The 6060-nt window shown below is 42.6% G+C and overlaps 1 protein-coding gene across 1 annotated transcript in view; it reads right to left on the bottom strand.

Annotated features, from left to right (window-relative positions):
* Positions 1-6060, bottom strand: part of LOC147999268 (disks large homolog 5-like) — a 45330-nt gene that overhangs the window by 14617 nt on the left and 24653 nt on the right. The gene's annotated exons all lie outside the window — the stretch shown is intronic.

Below are 6060 nucleotides of genomic sequence, written 5' to 3'. Positions count from 1 at the left end.
TGTCTGATTCCTCTGAGCCTCAGTCCCACTTACACACCTACCCTCCAACCTCCCCACTCCATGTCACCCCTGGGGCTCTGTAAACCTTCCTGCTTTCTGTCTTTATATAACTGGTGACACTCCCGCCCTCAGTGGTGTCATACAGAGTTAGTTTGTCTTTGCACTGCCTGGAGGTCTGACTTAGGAGAATGGCTACCATTCTCATTCCTGTTCAAGGGTCAGAATCTGAATTCTATGTAAGGCTGAATAATATTCCAGCACATGGCTGGACCATGTTGAATTTACACAGTCACCTATGGATCTTATATTTTGGCTTGTAAACACACACATATAAGACTCAAGTGACACCCAAGTGGAGAATTGCAGGAGTCCTCCATGGCTTTCTGAACCGTCTGAGAGACCATCCTGTCCACAGTGTATAGGGCACCATCTACTCATAGCTCACACAGCATGAGAAGATTAGGGAGGGTTAACCTGGCTTCTCTGTCTCCTACTTTCTCCCACACTAGCCCTAGCATCTTTCTGTATTGCAGTGAATGTTTAGAACCCAGGAGGATTCCAGCTTCCTTGCTCAAATATAGCAAGTTCCTTCTTGCCTGCTTTGAGACTGAGTCTCATGCAGCCCAGGCTGTCTCTGATCTCACCATTAGTTAAGATGGCCATAAACTCCTGGTTCTCATGCCTCAGACGTCTCTGAGTGCTGGGTGACAGGTATGCACCACTCTTAAGTCCTGCCACTGGGACAAGAATGAGCAGAGCCTGCTCTGAAGCACACACTTTGCTGGTGTCAGTGATGACTGACTTATGATCCTGTCTTCCTTGCCCATGGCCCTTCTCCTTGGTGCATGCCATCCTTCCTCCCTGTGACTCATGGGGGACACCAAGCCTGAGGATGTCAGGAAGAAGTTTACTTACTTCACTGGGTTGGAGGCTGTTAGGTTCCTGCGTCAGTAGGTGAGATTCAAGCTAGAAGGTTTGTGGCATGAGAAACTGGAACAGAACTGGCATGGCAGGAACAATCGTCGCCTGGCTCTGAGAAGACCAGGTGGGCAGAAACTCATCGTTGGGCAGGTAGTGAGCTCAAGACCAGGCTGGGCATTGCTCAGCGCATGTGAACAGGTGTGCTTACATGGACATGTGTTTCCCCCACATGGTCACCACTTATCCAGGCATTATGAATACTCCAAGGAGCTTTTTATGTTTTAACATCATGTGTGTTTGTGTGTCCATACATACATATACACACATACATTCGTACATATACACGAATACACGTACATGAAAACACATGCATATACATGACTATACACATTCATGCTCACACACACATATATACACACCTACATGCATACACACATACACACACACATACACACATACACACACATACAATACATATACACACATACAAATACACCTATACACACATATAGACAGACATATACACACATATACATATACACGTATACACATACATGCATACACACATTCATATCCACACGTACATACAGACATATACATATATACTCACATACATGTAAGCACATGAGTGGAAGCCAGAGGACAGCTTGGCCCTTGGTTCTCTCCTTTTTACCACGTGGGTCCTGGGGATTGAGTCAAGCTCATCAGACTTGACAGCAAGCCCCTTTAACTGTAGAGCCCTCTTGTTGGCTGCCAGTCACCTCTTTCCACAAATTCTATCGATGGTGGAATGTTTACAGTTGTTATTCTCATGATTCCCTCAGCAATAGCGCAGACATCATTTACACTGCATTAGGAGTTATAATTCATGTAGATGTCAGGAGAGCTGGAGGCGTGGATCAAGAAGAGAGCCCACTTTCAATGTCATTATGTGGTATTGCCTTAGGCCCTTTTATACACTCCCCTGGCTTTGTCTGAGTATATGTTTGATCTCTCTATGACTGTGCAAAGAAGTAAGAGCTAGGGCTGGGCCACAAAATAGGAAAGTACTTGTTCATCCAAAAACAAAAACAAAAAACAAACAAACAAACAAAAATAGCTCTAGGGTTAAATATTGGTGCTAGTACTGAAGTACACAGTCAGAAGGTATTTTTCTAAGTAAATAACACAATATTGGGGATGACAATATGATCAAATATCCTACAACATAAGTTTGCAATGTTACCTACATTTTATAAATCAAGTCTGACCACCGTTTTGGTTGTTTCCAATCCTGTCTGAGTGCATCATCACGGGAATCCCAAGGAAAATCAGAACTGGGTTCTTGAAGCTGTTGCACAGGGCCAGTATAGACCTAAATACTACAGAGGAAACCTTGATTCTTATCACAAGGTACCATTCACCATCCCTCTTGTCACATAACTTATGGCAAGATGTCACCCCTCCTGACCCTAGCTGCTTCTCCTAAATGCTGCTGAAGGGAAGATTTGGTGTCAAGGGGTCTGGATTCAAACCACAGGACACTGAATTCATTTAAATAGGTGTAGTTTATTAATGCACACACCAATACAGTTCAACCAGAGCAACAGCTCACAACTGTGTACTGGACATTGCTAGGCCCCGCTCATTGCAAAATCCACATGGGCTCATGCACAAGTGCTGGAAATGCTTCGGTCTATGGGCCCTGACTCAGGCCATTTTACACATAATTGTTCCTATTTTCCTTGAATCTATTGGGTCCTATGTGAAGAATACACTTGGGGAACTTGTTAAGATTAACAAACCTCATAACATACAGAACATAACAGGGTATGTGACCAGTACCACACAGTTCAACGTCAGAGTTTTTTGTTCTTTGTTAGTGTTTTTCTTGGCATCCATGATGTGGAGGCATATTACAGAACAATAGGAAAGAGCTGGCTGCTGTGTAACAAATTCGCTGCTATTAAGGTAGGTATGGGGGCAAGACCTCAGCAGTAGCCCTTAAGATGGGAAGGAGATGATGTGTTTGATACTGAAAGGAGCTGCCTCAGCTGCGTTTCTCTGCCTGCTCAGTGCCCATTCAACATCACTCTGTCCCTGAAGAGGAACTCAAGGTCTGCCCCCTGCTGCCTGTGAGCCAGGAAGAGGCACAGAAAGGCAAGGCCACAGCACTGGTTTCCAATCCCTCAGTAATGCTGGATTTCCAATAATGTACTTGTATACACAAATACACTGTGGTAAGTTGCAATAGATACTAATCATTTCTCACATAGGGCAGCAGTTGATTGACTACAACTAATTCTATTAAAAAAAAAGAAACCTGGCTCTTGTAGAAATATACAAAGAAATATCTAGGATGGTGGGGGATGAATTCTGCCATGGACTGAACTCGTGGAAGTGGGGTTGGGAGAAAGATGCATGGTTAAATAGCCCACCAGGTTCACATTGTGTCAACTTGATTTAATCTAAGGACAAAGAAGTGGAGTATCTCTGATCGCTTTCTTCTAGTCCCTTTAAAGCATCACTGGGGTTTGAACTCAGAACTTCACACTTCTTGATGGGGCAACTACACTCAAGGAAGCTTAAGATTTTCATAGGCACAGTATTATGCTATATATACAGAGTAGATAATACTAAGATGTTCAGAGGGTGATGTCCATTTGTATGCACTCTTAATGTGGACCTAAAAAAAGAGAGATCAAGGTCCTTAAAATAGAAAGATCAGTTCCAGTTGTTTTCTACCATTCCAAACAGAACGACTGGTAGGGAGAGAATGGTAAATAATCGAGAATTCGTAGATGATGCTTTGAATGAAGGGTGGATTTCTGTGCTGGTTTAAAACAGGGTCTCAAGTATCACATGTTGCCCTCTACCTGGCTGGCCAGGATCACTTTGAGCTCAGATAAACCTCCTTTCACTTTGCAATAAATAGGCTTATAAGAGTGGCCTCCAAGGACTGTGCAGACAGCATTAGCCTTTCACAGTTGAGGTGTGTAACCCACAACTATAGTTTTAGCCATGTTTTTCCATGTCTATCAGCTATTTCAGATTGTTGCTGTTACATGCCTGACAATCAAGGATGCAGAAAAATAACCTGATACAAAGTAAGGACATGGAGATCACATGGTGATCACATGGTGCCTCTTCCGTACGTTCTGGATGAGGTTTGTTAAAATTCCAATATTGCAAAAAGCTTTATATAGGGCCCATCACATTACGGGTCACTATGCACTGTTCTATCTAAAATGGCCTAATCAGAACTGACTCCCATATAACACTTCCTGCAATCCTCATATGAGAAGCTTGAGCTTTTAGTTTTGACTTTTTCTTTTCTCGTTCTTTCTTATTTTTTGCTATATAAGTTTATACAAAGATAGTTAAGGCCATGAATTTGCCCCCAAAATTTGAACTACGGATGTGATCAATCAGTGTTAGTGGGTGCATTCTATAAAGTATTCATTTTTTACTATGATAAATGTGTTTTACTATGATAAATGTGTTACTACTTTTGTGTTTGGTGGGGTGGCCATTTCCCAGTGTACAGGTGCAGGGACCTTGCTCTATCCACTTAATGATGTTTATAGCCTCATATTAGACGTTTCTGTGCACCCTCTATATCTCTTGTGTATTTTATTTTTCTAATAGAAGCTCATGGTACATCTTACTCAGGCCTGTGAGCAGTGCTCCTTTAGCAACATTGGTGCAGAGAGCAGAACCCCACAAGCAGCATGAGGTTCCCTTCACTGGTGGCTCTAATATTGCATTTTCCTCTGCCAACTGGTCTCCACACTATTCCTAGCACCTTAAAGACTTCAACTCTTTTTCCTAAGGAATTTTCTGGCAATTGTCGATTGCTAAGCACATGACTTCATGAGTGTTCCCCTAATACACACCCATGTTGTAACCTACCATGCAGACTATTTCTTGATGTGATATAAAGCACATGTACATAATGAGACAGGAGAACTTTTGACTGCATATTCAAGCTGGTGTGAAATCTCAGGAAGCTTTAATGGCTAACATTGGTGAATGAGGACAATTTGAGTTAGGATGAGACATTTTTTGGGAAGATTTGAAAGGAAACATTCATTTAGGTGCATAGGAATTACTAAGGTTTTTCTAATCAAGCCTTGAGGAAAATTTGGCTTTGGAAGCAGGAGATGCTCAGTGGCTCTGCCCCAGGAAAGTCTCCTGGAAAGGGCACCTCAGCTTATGCTCAGTACAGGGAGAACATTAGCAGGAGGCAAAGTCTGCTCCCCATGACATCTGCTGTCCCTTCTTGGACATTCTATTATTTCCTAGAGAGTTCTGGCATCCTCTGTGATGTCACCTGTGTTGTAGTGACAACCAGTGCCCTAGTTTCTCTCAGTCTGAGTCTGGCGGTTACAAGCTAAGACATGTTTTCCCGTCTTCGCAAGCGTTTTGGAAGGGGGAACGTCGATTGTGGAGAGACTAGAGTGAAGGAGTTTGGCCTTTCGTCTCAAAGTAATGATGGGCAAAGACAGCACTTCTGGGGAATGTGGAGTAAGTTCTGGGCAGTGTATTTTGAGCTTCCTGCCAGGGTGGCTGCAGGCTTAAGCTGACCTTTCTAGCAATGGGCCACAGCAACTGGAGCATCTGAAAAGGAATTGAATTTCCATGAATATCACAATTCCTTAAAGTCAAGGATTTCAGAACTTTAGTTTCCCCATCCCCACTGGGAGGATATGGTAAGGCCAATGCTATTATACTGTGAACTTCTGGTCTTTACTTTTCAGTTCATTTATTCTGTTACATTGATATAATAACACCATCAGTAGTCATGGAGGGTCCACCTTTTCTGAGTTTAGACAGGGCAGCAATGTATTTCACTATCATTGCTTCTTTAAATACAGTGGGTATCTGACAGTAGTAACAGGGAGAGATTGTGCTCCAGGCAATAACCTTATGTTCTTAGACATTCTCTGATTTCTTCTAACTGGCAGGGTCATCGTTTGCTTTATATATTAGAGGTTGTATGTTACAAAAATTTTTCTACAATACCAAAACTATTTTGAACGTGTAGACCAAGATTCAGCCTGTAACGTATTCGCAATTCTGGGGCATTTGGTATTTCACATAGGGACACTGATAAGTCTGTTGAACATATCCTCCCTGGAAATGCGTTTTAAGTCCAAA

Source organism: Rattus norvegicus, chromosome 19, assembly GCF_021556685.1.
Source record: "Rattus norvegicus strain SHRSP/BbbUtx chromosome 19, alternate assembly SHRSP_T2T, whole genome shotgun sequence".
NCBI lineage: Eukaryota > Metazoa > Chordata > Mammalia > Rodentia > Muridae > Rattus > Rattus norvegicus.
Note: the sequence above shows the minus strand (reverse complement) of the source record. Positions and strands in the feature narration are given on the sequence as shown.